Source organism: Suricata suricatta, chromosome 3 (assembly GCF_006229205.1).
Source record: "Suricata suricatta isolate VVHF042 chromosome 3, meerkat_22Aug2017_6uvM2_HiC, whole genome shotgun sequence".
Classification (NCBI taxonomy): Eukaryota; Metazoa; Chordata; class Mammalia; order Carnivora; family Herpestidae; genus Suricata; species Suricata suricatta.
Genome location: NC_043702.1, coordinates 36,369,935 through 36,383,197, shown reverse-complemented (window position 1 = coordinate 36,383,197; position 13,263 = coordinate 36,369,935).

Below are 13,263 nucleotides of genomic sequence, written 5' to 3'. Positions count from 1 at the left end.
TGAAGAGTGGGGAGAAGAGTATTCCAGACATAGAATGAGCAAATGTTGTGCCAAGTTGGGAATAAGCTTGGGGTCTGTATGTGTCCAGTGTGAAGGCGGAGGGGGAGAAGAATGGCATGAGATGAGATGGTACCACAGGTGCCTGGCAGTATTTCATTGTTGAATGAATGAATAAATGTTGAATGAAAGTTATCTTCCAAACTTTCCTGCTCTATACTGCCTTTGTTAGCTAATAGAGAGAGCAGCCACATAGTTTTTGCTACTAGATTCTCAATGATAGATGTACATTAAGAGCAGAAAACATTCTCACTAATGATTCACCTTAGGCTGACTGTTTTCACTAGCTAAACTAAGAAATTGGTAGAAGGGAGAGGAAGGTGGTATGTGAGGACCAGAGAAATAGGATTTGTGAAGGAGGGTAAAGAATGTTGGGCAGATTAGGGCCTTGGGTCAATGACAGGTGTTGTATAATCAGCAAGTACCAGAGTCAACAAGTTGGCAATAGCAATGTTAACCATAACTACAGTACATCAGTTTTTGATGCCACCTAGAACCCAAAGAAACCTACTATGCATAGGAGATACAAGATGCAATAGTTATCCATTACTTTAGAAGGGATGTCCAGGCATGCCCCAGGCCACTATGGCCCTAAAACAGTGTTTCCCAACTAAGAGTGATTTTTGTCTTCCAGGGATACTTTGGCAAGGTCTAGAGACATTTTTGGTTGTCACAACTCTATCATCTTTCTAGAGGATCCTCCTTCCTTTTTTTCTTTTAATTTTTTTTTTTTATTTTTGAGAGACAGAGAGAGATAGCGCGAGCAGGGGAGGGTCAGAGAGAGAGGGAGGCACAGACTCTGAAGCAGGCTCCAGGCTCTGAGCTAGCTGTCAGCACAGAGCCCGATGCAGGGCTTGAACCCACGAACTGCGAGATCATGACCTGAGCTGAAGCCAGACGCTTAACCGACTGAGCCACCCAGGCGCCCCAGAGGATCCTCCTTCCTATTCCCACCCCCATTTCCTCTATTCTCTGTCACTTGGTTAAGTTCTCATCCTGTAAGACTGGCCCATGTCACCCCAGCCAGAAACCTCATGCTTTGATATCTGTGCCATGCTCCTAAAATACCACAGATATCTCTAAGTAATTACTTTGTATTATCATTGTTTCTGTGTCTATCTCCCTCAACTGCACTGTAACACCCACAGCAACTTAAAGGGAGAGATTGCTGGTATCTAGAGGTCATGGATACTGCTCAACATCTGTTGTTGCACAGGAAGCGACCCCAAACTAGAAATTTTCTGGCCTAGGATGTCAGTTGTGACACAGCTGAAAAACCCTGCCCTAAAAATATCACCAATGGGATAGACCCTTTCTTTCCTTTGAGTTTATCTTCCACCTTCTGGAACCTATATGTCTTTCCAAGCCCTCCAAGTATTGATTATTTCCTGGTCATTTAGTCTTATTAACAGGATTAACACAATGCCATCAATATAGTGGACCAATGTTTCACTGTATGTCCAGATGTCCATGTTGCTTAAGACTACATTATGATAGTTATTATGATAGACTCTATCAGTGGGGGAGTTAACATAATTCAGATATAAAAGTTAAAATGTATACTGTAGTCTAGCCCAAGAGAATGCACAGTTTTAAATCCTCCTTATTGTTGGGAATGGAAAACAACTCTCATCAGATCAATACTTGCCTACCATGTACCTGAGGTCATGTTAATCTTTTCTATTTTTATTTTTTTAATGTTTTATTTATTTTTGAGAGACACAGCGTGTGCAGGGGAGGGTCAGAGAGAGAGGGCAATACAGAATCTGAAGACAGTCTCCAGGCTCTGAGCTAACCATCAGCACAGAGACTGATGTGGGGCTCAAACCCACTAACCGTGAGATCATGACCTAAGCCTAAACCGGACGCTCAACCGACTGAGCCACCTAGGCGCCCTATCCTGTTAATCTCTTAATCTGCTCTAGTTACCCCATCTGCCACAGTAACTGCAATTAAGGCTACTACCTGGTTGAATGCGATAATTCACTGTCATCCTCCAGGATCTGTATAGCCTTTGTAAAGGCCTGACATTACTGTAAATATACTGTGGAGCACCATCCTTGCATGCTTTAGGTCTTTAAGGCACTCATCTCTGCCACATTTCTAGGGTATAATAGTGGTTTTTATTTACTATCTTGGCAGGGTGTTGGGGGAGCTATTCGGTATCCTTCCCTGCTATGTTCTTATCCCATAGGCTATGGAACCTATATGAGTTTAACAACTGTTAATTATGTTCATCACAATTATACATTTAGCAACTTGGGAAATGACACTTGGTATTGTGCACCAGACCTGGGCCAGGACAACATTTATGACCCTATTAACCACCATTCTTTTTTGTTTTTTTAATCTTAAAAAAAATTAATTAATTTTTTTTTAATGAGAGAGAGATACACACACACAGAGCATGAGCAGGAGGGGCAGAGAGAAGAGACACAGACTCCGAAGCAGGATCCACGCTCCGAGCTGGGGCTCAGACTCATGAACCGTGAGATCATGGCCTGAACCGAAGTCAGACGCTTAACTGAGCCACCCAGGTGCCCCTGTAAACCACCATTCTAACAGAGGCCACTATAACACTTTGGGTATTAGTATCAACTTGGACACTGTGTCTACAGCCCTCAAAATATTTGGTTATTCCAATTTTCCCAATGTATAGTTATAAGAACAAATGATAGGTACTTTTGGAGAAGTACTAGGAGATTTCACTAACACATACTAGCTTCACTTTCAATCACATGGTGTATAACCAAATCATTCTAAGTTTGAAAACTAGCACAGGTCTGAAAACTAAAGGACCATTTTTTTTCCCCTAACTGGAGTAATTATGTTCAACCTCCTGAACATCTATCTCTGATTTCCCTTGGTTGTAAGAGATTGAACAATACCCCTGTACACTACCCATCAATTTGCCTCTAAGGAAAGCCTACTGTATCAACCATCTAAATATCATTCTGCAGGTCAGAACTTTCCAGGAAGCCATTCCAACCTCCTGCTAATCATAATTGTGCCCACCTTGCTTCTAATAGTTAAGCATCACCAGGTGGCCTCTATTTGGGGAATCCCATCATCCCATTGTTATCATGGAGCTCAGCTCTATAACTTTATCTGCTACTATCACCAAAAGCCTACAAATAACAGTCACCATGACTAACAGTGCGTTGCTGGGCCATATTGAGTCTGACGCAAAAAGAAAAATCAGAAATACTGACTCTTTCAGATTTTGATATCTTGTTCATATGGATTTTTCTGCATGACTTTTTAATGTTTATTACTTATTTGGTTTTTTTTTAACATTTATTCATTTTTGAGAGACAGAGTGGGGTGGGAGAGGGGCAGAGAGAGGGAGACACAGATTCTAAAGCAGGCTCCAGGCTCTGAGCTGTCAGCACAGAGAGAGAGAGAGAATGAATGAGCAGGGGAGGGGCAGAAAGGGAAGGGGACAGAGGATCCGAAGTGGGCTCTGTGCTGATAGCTTGAACTCACAAATTATGAGATCATGACCTGAGCTTAAGTCAATCACGTAACCAACTGAGCCACCCAGGCACCCCTCCATTAATTTTGATTTTTAAAAATATATTAAAGGATTATTTATATTGGTTATTGGACTTTTCGGTACTCTCTTAAATTGTGCACCTGAGGCGAGTACATCATTCACTTCACCTTAGTCTCAGTCTTGTTCTCAGTCTTGTTCTGCTGGTGCGTCTGTCACATTCCTTACTGCTTTAGGAAACAGAGTATCCTCTGAGCCTTCCCATGGAACATCGTTTTCTGCTAAGTTTTCTGGCCTTAGCATTGAATATCTACTCTAGCATAGCCACTTCTTTGAGTCTTTTGATCATTCTTTCTTCCACCATATGCCACAGTAGTCCTGCCATTCCTGTCACGTAATGTGTGCCACTACTTTCTCTGAGTTTCTAAGAGCCATCCTAGTAGAGGGTTAGCACTGCCTTTCCAGATCCTTGTCAGGGTATTTCATATCATGGAATAATGCTATCCAATGTTCTGGTATCTACCCCTGCCCCTTGATTTAGGACCCTCAGAATTTAGTTATGCCATCTTTCAGCTATAGCTGATACCTGATACCTATTGGCTTGGTCCTACCACCTCTTTGAGGTGCCCCTTTCCTCCCTTAACAGCTCCAGCATTTGCTTGGACAGGGAGAGTATGATTTAACCCTGTTACTGGTCTAGGGTCCAGGAGGGAGAGTAAGGAAAGTTCCTCAGCATGGTACCTTTTATTTTGTAAGTCAGAAGTCTCTGTATAGTCCTCAAGTTAAGAGGAAGGACTAGTTTTTTTTAACAGGGACTTAAATATATAAATGTTTTAGAGAGAAAGTATGGGCATGAGGAGGGGCAGGGAGAGAGAGGAGGGCAGAGAGAGAGGAGTATAGAGGATCCAAAGCAGGCCCTGCAATGACAGCAGTAAGCTGATGCAGGGCTCAAACTCATGAACCATGAGATCATGACCTGAGCTGAAGTGCAACTCTCAACCGACTGAGCCACTGAAGTGCCCCTATCCAGAGATTCTTAAAGGGAAGACTGTGTAAGAAGGAAGTGTTGGCAAAAATTACACACTATAAAAATCACAAATTATTGCAAAAAAAAGGAAAGAGTCTGAGCATAAAGATGCTAATATGAATTAAAAACTTCTTGATAAAGTCACTTTAACAAAAAGGAGAAAAGATGAAAGGCCTGCATAAAAAATAAATCAGGAGCTTCTGGGTTGGTAAACATTGGCCACTAGAAAGAGCGGTACACTCAGCATGGAAACTCCAATTCCCTTCCCACATATTTTGCCCTATGCAGTTCTTCCCTCTGGCTGTTCCTGAGATATCCTTTTACAACGAACTGGTACTCTAAGCACGTACTGAGTAAAGATGCTGAGCAATGTGCAATACGCCTTGAAGAACTACAGCAGTGACATTATACCATGAGCCTTATCTATACATATCTGTCTTGTTTGTATATCATAAAGGCTGCACTGATGGTTCGAGATAAAGAAATCTTGCCCTCATCTCTTTAATAGATGATGCCTGAAAAAGTGAAAAGATATGAAGATCTGCTACTAGAAAAATGAAAACAGAAATGAAAGCATACTCAGCCAGAAATCTGAGGTCTCTAAGATTCGGTAATAGAGAGATGGACAATCATACAGAACTGAGTAACATGCATACAAAAGACACATGGGGATGTAGATAATTCTGCATATCCCTTGATAGTCATCTACATAAGTAATACTGATAAACATTTTATATTCAGATGCCAATAAGAACGGATTTAAAACTTCATTTTTTGGGGCAACTGGGTGGTTCAGTCGGTTAAGCAACCAACTGCTGCTCAGGTCATGATCTCATGGTTTGTGAGTTCGAGCCCCACATCGGGCTCTGTGCTAGCAGCTCAGAGCCTGGAGCCTGCTTCAGATTCTGTGTCTCCATCTCTCTCTGCACCTCCCCCACCTCATGTTCTACTCTCTCTCCTAAAAATAAATAAACTTTAAAAACAAAAAGGTAAAATGAGATTTTCTTGAGTGGGGGAAAAAATTAAAAACAATCTTTATGTTTATTTTTTGAGAGAGAGACAAAGTGTGAGCATGGGGGGAGCAGAGAGAGAGGGGTACATAGAATCTGAAGCAGGATCCAGGCTCTGAGCTGTCAGCACAGAGCCCAAGGCAGGGCTGAAACTCACAAACGGTGATATTAAGACACAAGCCAAAGTCAAAAGCTTAACCAACTGAGTCACACAGGTGACCACCCCCCACCCTGCAAATAACTTTTAACATGGCAGAAACATCTAAAAACAGTGTAAGAAGGGCTAAACTCTCAATGAGCTGAGGCTTATGGTAAAAAGCTAAAGAAAATACAAAGACTTTTGTTTGGAACAAGAATAATGAAATTAGTTCTGTTACCTCAGGTAGATAGCTCAATATAACAGAAGACAAAGTGCACTCCCCAGTTTCTTTCTTTTTTGTTAAGAAAAATAATCAACCCCAGGGGTGCCTGGGTGGCTCAGTCAGTTAAGCATCTGATTTCGGCTCAGGTCATGAGCTCACAGTTTGTGAGTTCGAGACCCGCGTCGGGCTGTGCTGACCTCTCAGAGCCTGAAGCCTGCTTCTGATTCTGGGTCTTCCTCTCTCTCTGCCCCTCCCCTCCTCAGGCTCTTCTCTCTCTCTCTCTCTCTCTCTCTTTCTCTCTCTCTCTCTCTCTCTCTCTCTCAAAAATAAACGTTAAAAAATTTTAAAAACACGAAATGAAAAATAATCCCAAAGGTAAAAGGAAAAAATGTAAGAGGGGAAACAGGCTTAATTTAAATGAAATGAGGTGACAGTAGTAGGAGACTAACTGACAGTTTTAAGTGAGGGCAGGTGTCCTGGCCTACCCAACCACATCCCAGGTGCCAACAGAGTTTGCCATTGTAACAAAAGCATCTTTAAGAGCAATCTCGACAAAATGTACTAGTTGTGAAGGACACAAGAGCTGAAAAATCTGAAACCCACATGATATACAAACTGACAAAAGAAATAATGTTTAAGGGGCACGTTGGTGGCTCAGTTGGTTGATCTGATTTTGGCTCAGGTCATAATTTCACATTTCATGAGTTCCAGCCCCATATCAGGCTCACTGTTGTCAGACTGTCAGCACAGAGCTCAATTCAGATCCTCTGTCACCCTCTCTCTACTCCTTTCATGGTTGCACTCTCCAAAAAATAAATATTTTAAAAAAGAAATAATGTTTCAAAAAAAAAAAAGAAAGAACATTTCACACCAAAAAGAGACGACAGGAGATCAAAACAATGTCTCAGAGTTTTAAAATGGTAATCCTAACATAAAATATTTTGCCTATTGTTTTCATATATTACAGAAATACCACAGAAACCACAGTATTTCAGCTGCTTTATAGTCCAATGCTGCAAAAAAGACACATTGAAACAATTAAAATACAAAGTGATTAAAACAGATATATTTGTAGGATTTTAGGACTGTACAAAAATATCAAACCACGCTATCTGTAACTATATGTAATTCCTAAGGTGAGACTTTCTGGACGGGGCTACCCTTGATCAGTTTCATAGGGTGAAGAAAGAATTAGCCAGGTGAAAGGGAGCAGAGAAGATAGAAGTGGGAACAGGAAGGAAGACCCTCTAGGAAAAGAGGACAGCATAGGCAACAAACACCACGGGGTCTGTAGAATCTGGAGGTAATTCTGTGACTAGATGCCACGGTGTGCGGCAGGGAGTTGCAAAAGGGGAATTCTAGGGTTGGATAAGAGGGTGGTCATATAACTAGGAAGATCTATTTCTAAACTCTGAATGCTCTAAACTAAAAACCTCTGAAACTGGAAAGCTGAGAAGAGCCCCTAAACTATATTGTTACCTTCTGTGGCCCTTCCTGGGTAGTCAATTATACTCTTTTCTCTTGTTCACGTTTCTAGTTTGAATCACTTGCTCAAGTTTCCAATTTTGACTCACTCTAATTGAGCGGTTTTAAAAATCAGCTCTAATATTTTAGTATTACAAAATTGCTGCTTCATCTTTCAAGAAGTCATATAATACAAAGCACCATTCTCTTAAATTTTTTAATGTTTATTATTTTTAAGAGAGAGAGAGGGAGGGGGGGAAAGAGAGAGAGAAAGAGAGGAGGAGAGAGAGAGAGAGAGAATATGAGTAGGGGAGAGGCAGATGGAGGGAGACATAGAATCTGAAGCAGGCACCAGGCTCTGAGCTGTCAGCACAAAGCTCAAAGCGGGGCTCAAACTCACAAATTGTGAGATTATGACCTGAGCTGAAGTAGGACATTTGACCAACTGAGCCACCCGGGGACTGCTACAAAGCAGCATTCTTGAGTCAGGGTCAGAATAAATGTTCACTTGTTGGCCACGCTGGTTTCTAGTTTGTGCAAGTCACTTATTTTTAAACTGTTTCCTATGTTCTTAGTAAATGTGTGAAGGATTGAATGAAAAAGGCCTCACTGATCCCATTAGATGCCCCATTATCAAGCAATGTCTCCTCCTTGGAAGCCTGAGTCCCAGTTCCGTGGGGTTTGAGAGTAGGAGACATGTGTCCTTTATGCTTCTTAGGCAGTATCATCAGCCCAGCACTGGCCTCCCCTCAAAGATCTGAGTCCCAGCATTTTGGGATGCTTCCACTAAGTTTCTAAGTTCTGATAACCCTGAATTTTTCCTTGTTCCCTCAGTAGGAGGGGAATATGAAGAAAAGTCACCCTGGCCTGCTATTCTTTGAAAAACTTGCTTAGAAGGTTGGTCTTTGGCCAGCATTTGGAAACTTGTATTTCAGGTAAGTTTTACTTACATGAGCCTCACTGCTCCTAAACTGTGCAAGCAGTATGGTTTGTGGAGTCTGAAATTTGGGTATGTGCAGTCTCTAATGAGCTTATCTGGTTGGTAACATTTCATACATGTGGTCAGAATGTCAGAAGCAAGTATAACCTGTGTGACTGTACAACTTCACAGGGAAAGGACCCTTGAAGTTTCACCCAGTTCCTCTAGACAACCCACATGCTCCTTTTCCCTTTATTCATTTTGCCTTATACCCTTTTGCTGTAAGAAATTATAGTTGGGAGTACAACTATATGTTGGGTCCCATGAGTCTTCCCAGCAAATCACAATCTACCAGTGGTCTTGGGGACACAGGGTGGTACCTACTTCTTGCAGTTACCACTGCCTTCTTATAGCGGTATCCACTTTCTGTCACTATAGTTTTGGATTCCCTGTTTAACAATATCCCTATATTAAATTTTCTGTTTAAAATAACTTGTATAATTTTCCTGACTAGTCCCTGACTGACACAGCCAGTCAGTAAGGGTAAACTATCTAGTTAGTCCCCTTTCAGAGTCTAATTTCATCAGCAACTAACATTTGTAATAGCACTAATCTCTTGTAACACAGTTCCTAATTCAGTAAAGGAATGTGTTCTTTCAACCATTTTCATGAAGATAATCCCTGCATAAAATATTTAGCATACTGGAAATATTATTTTGCTGATCAAGAAGGTACCAATAATGAGATTAATATAAAAATTTTTGCTTTATTTCATGAAAACATAAGAGATGTTTATATAGGTAAAGGTTTTGTTCTGTGGTTAAAATTTATTCAATATTCATTTGACTGGAGGATTGATTATAAATAGTATTAGCACAAAGTCATAGCCATCTCTATTTACCTGAAGCCTTTTTGGTTCTATTCAGTCTACATTCAAGGTTCTGAAATGAATAAAAGATCAAACAAAGTGATATTCTAAGTAGAAGTCAATCAGGAGGATTTCATTTGGCAAGATCACATGAAAACAGAAATTAAATGTGTGTATATATACATATATGGTTTTATTATAGAAGATTTCAAACATCCATGAAATTTAGATTTAATATTATTATACACTCCATATTTACTCATCATCCAGATCAATAATTATTAACAAATGATCAATTTTGTTTTACCCACTCTATTCCTCCCCCCCATTGGATTCTTTAATCTATTTTCTTTAACGTTTTTTATTTATTTTTTGAGAGAGAGAGAGTCAGTGTGAGCAGAGGAGGGTCAAAGAGAGAGGGTGACACAGAATCCAAAGACAGGCTCCAGGCTCTGAGCTAGCTGTCAGCACAGAGCCCAATGTGGGGTCAAACCCATGAAATCAGGAGATCGTGACCTGAACTAAAACCAAGAGTCTGACACTTAAACTGACTGAGCCACCGGGCGCCCCCCTGACATTATTTTAAATCATATTTCAGACATCATATTTCACTTGTAAAATCTTCAATATAAATCTTTACTGAAGTAGAGATTCTACTTTAATTTCTTAGGCTTGTATACATGTCTTTTTATATTTAGTTTGTTTGAAACAAAATCCACGGGCACCTGTGTGGCTCAGTTGGCTTAAGGGTCTGACTTCGGCTAAGGTCATTATCTCACAGCTCGTGAGTTCAAGCCTTAGGTCAGACTCTGTGTTGACAGCTCAGAGCCTGGAGCCTGCTTCAGATTCTGTGTCTCCCTCTCTCTCTGTCCCTCCCCTACTCATGCTCTGTTGCTCTCAAAAATAAACAAACATTAAAACATTTTTTTTTAAATCCAAATAATGCCTGTTTAAATCTTTTAAATCTGGGGCGCCTAGGTGGCTCAGTCCGTTAAGCGTCCAGCTTTGGTTCAGGTCATGATCTCACAGTTCATGGGTTTGAGCCCCGCATCGGGCTCTGTGCTCACAGCTAGCTCAGAGCCTGGAGCTTGTTTCAGAATCTCCCTCTCTCTCTGACCCTCTCCTGCTCATGCTGTCTCTCTCTCTCTCAAAAATAAATGAAAACATTTTAAAAATTAAAAAAAAAACTAGTTAAATCTTTTAAATCTAATCAGTATGGGTGGTAGCTACACTTATGGCGAATATACCATAATGTATAAACTTATCCAACTTATCTAATGTAACACTGTGTATCAACTATACTCAAAGGAAATAAAAATCTACCTCAGTCCCATGCCCCCTTCTTCCTTACTTGACATTTGTTGAAGAAATTGGGGCATCTGTCCTGTAAAATTTCTCATATTATTTGGCAGATTGTATCTCCATGGTGTCATTTAACGTATTTTTCTATCCCCTATATAAACTGGCTTATTTGAAAGGCTCACCAGATTCAGATTCAATTATTTTGGCAAGAATATTTAATATGTCATATTGTATCACATATATTTTTACAGCATAGTTGGTTTGGACTCTAAGATATTGCTTCCCATTGGTCTCTGCTGAGTTTGAATTTATTACCAATCTTTTTATGTTGGTAGACCTTTTGACCCCTAATTTATGGAAGCACTGTCATCTACTGAAACTGAATATAGTTTATTATCAACTTTAAGCTTATGACATTATTTCCTCCTCTGAGAAGTCAGATGAGTACCATACACTGTCATTGATTACAACAATTCTTTTATTTGCCTTAAAAGTTTTTTTTTTAATTGGGGGACACCTGGGTGACTCAGTTGGTTAAGTGTCTGACTTTGGCTCAGGTTCATGGGTTTGAGCCCTATGTTGGGCTCTGTACTGACAGCTCAGAGCTTGGAGCCTGTTTCAGATTCTGTCTGTCTGTCTGTCTCTCTCTCTCTCTGCCCTCCTCCACTCATGCTCTTTCTCTCTCAAAAATAAACATTAAAAAATTTCTTTTTAAGTTTTTTTAAATTGGGAAACTATCCAATTGAGTGATCCAATTCAGTAGGTATTTCCATATGACTGGAAAGAGTTGAATGGGAATATGTTTGGCAAATTTAATAAAAGAAAGCCTTGGGGCATCTGGGTGGCTTTGTCAGTTGACCATCCAACTCTTGATTTTGCCTCAGGTCATGATCCCAGGGTCACGGGATCAAGCCCTGCGTTAGGCTCTGTGTTGAGCATAGAGCCTGCTTAAGATTCTCTCTCTCTCCCTATGCCGCTCTCCCCAACTTGAGCTCTCTAAAATATATATATATGTTAATAAAAAGAAGGTGTTGCAGCACTTGGGTGGCTCAGTCAGTTAAGTGTCCAATTTTGGCTTTGGCTCAGATCATGATCTCACAGTTCATGAGTTCAAGCCCCACATCAGGCTCTGTGCTGATGGTGCAGAGCCTGTTTGAGACTCTCTCTGTCTCTCTCTCTCTCTCCCCCTCTCTGTCCACTCTTCCCCTACTTGCATATATGCGTGCTCTCTCTCAAAATAAATAAGTAAACAAACAAGGCCTTATATTAAGTACTTAAGCACATCAATTACTGATAAATATATTTAACAGGCTTTCTAGTTAACAATACCAATAGTTTGAAATAGAACTTAGAAGGAAGGTGGCAGTGTAATGCTTATTTTTTTTTTAATATTTATTTTTGAGAGGCAAAGAGAGACAGTGTGAGCAAAGGAAGGTCAGAGAGAGAGAGGGAGATACAGAATCTGAAGCAGGCTCCAGGCTCTGAGCTAGCTGCCAGCACAGAGCCCGACACGGGGCTTGAACCCATGAACCGTGAGATCATGACCTGAGCCAAAGCCGGATGCTTAATCAACTGAGCCACTCAGGTGCCCCACTGCTTATTATTTTCTAGACAACTGGTAACAACTGATTTGTGAGCAGAGGAATAATATGATAAAAATGTGTTTTAAGAAAGACATTAGTGGAAATATTGCAGTCAAGAGTAGCAGGGATTGTGTATTTGAAGGTAATTTAATATAGAATCATTTGGATGCAGCTACACAACCACCTCAGCAAGTCCATTATGTGTTGTACTGAAAAATGTTTGATAAATGTTGTAGCTGATGATTTACACTCATTCCACAAAGCATCTAGTAAGGGATGACTGCAATGAACAAAGCAAGAGTAGAAAAATAATAAATAATAATAACAAACTCCTTATATCATTATTATCACACCCCAAAATAATCATATATGCACAGAGCAGCTGGAATATTTCTGTGAATGTAGATCAGATCAAGTCACTATTCTGCCCTCAAACTTGCATGACTTCCCTTCACACTTAGAATAAAATCCAAAGTTACTACCATTGCCTCCAAAGCACTATGGTAAAGTCCTCACTATCTCTGACCTCATTTCTTACCACACTCCTCCTCACTCACTGTGATCCAAAGCCCTTGTGCTTCATAAAACTAGGCAACATTATTTGTTTGGGGCCTTTGCACTTGCTATTCCACCAGCAGTTACTTTCCCCCCAAATACTCACATAGTTCATTTCCTCACTTTAGGCCTTTGTTCAGTATCACCTTCTCACAGGCCCATTTGACCACCCTATATAGAACAGCACCCCACCTTACCCCTGTCCACCTCCTTACCCTGATTTTTTTTTTCTACAACACATGCCCGATATTTGTTGATCATATTTAATCAACTCATTTACTCCTCAAAACTATATTCAGTAGGTAGTACTGCTTTCCAGTTTACAGGACATTGACGTACAAAGATCAAATGACCTGGGAACAATGGAGGAGAAGAAAATGCCAGGACTTGATTACTAGTTTCTGAAATGGGTAAATTAAAGCAAGTTGTCTGGTTCATCTGGACTTTGGGAAACCCGCATTATACACGAACAGCAATTAAAATGTTGGCCACACACAGGAGGAAGGCATGTCTTCCCTAGGGACATGACCTTATGCTGACCTTGCAACAACCTCATGGTGTACGTACAGCAAGTACTGTATTAGACAATCATTAAACAGCAAGACTGACGGCCAAACTTCGCA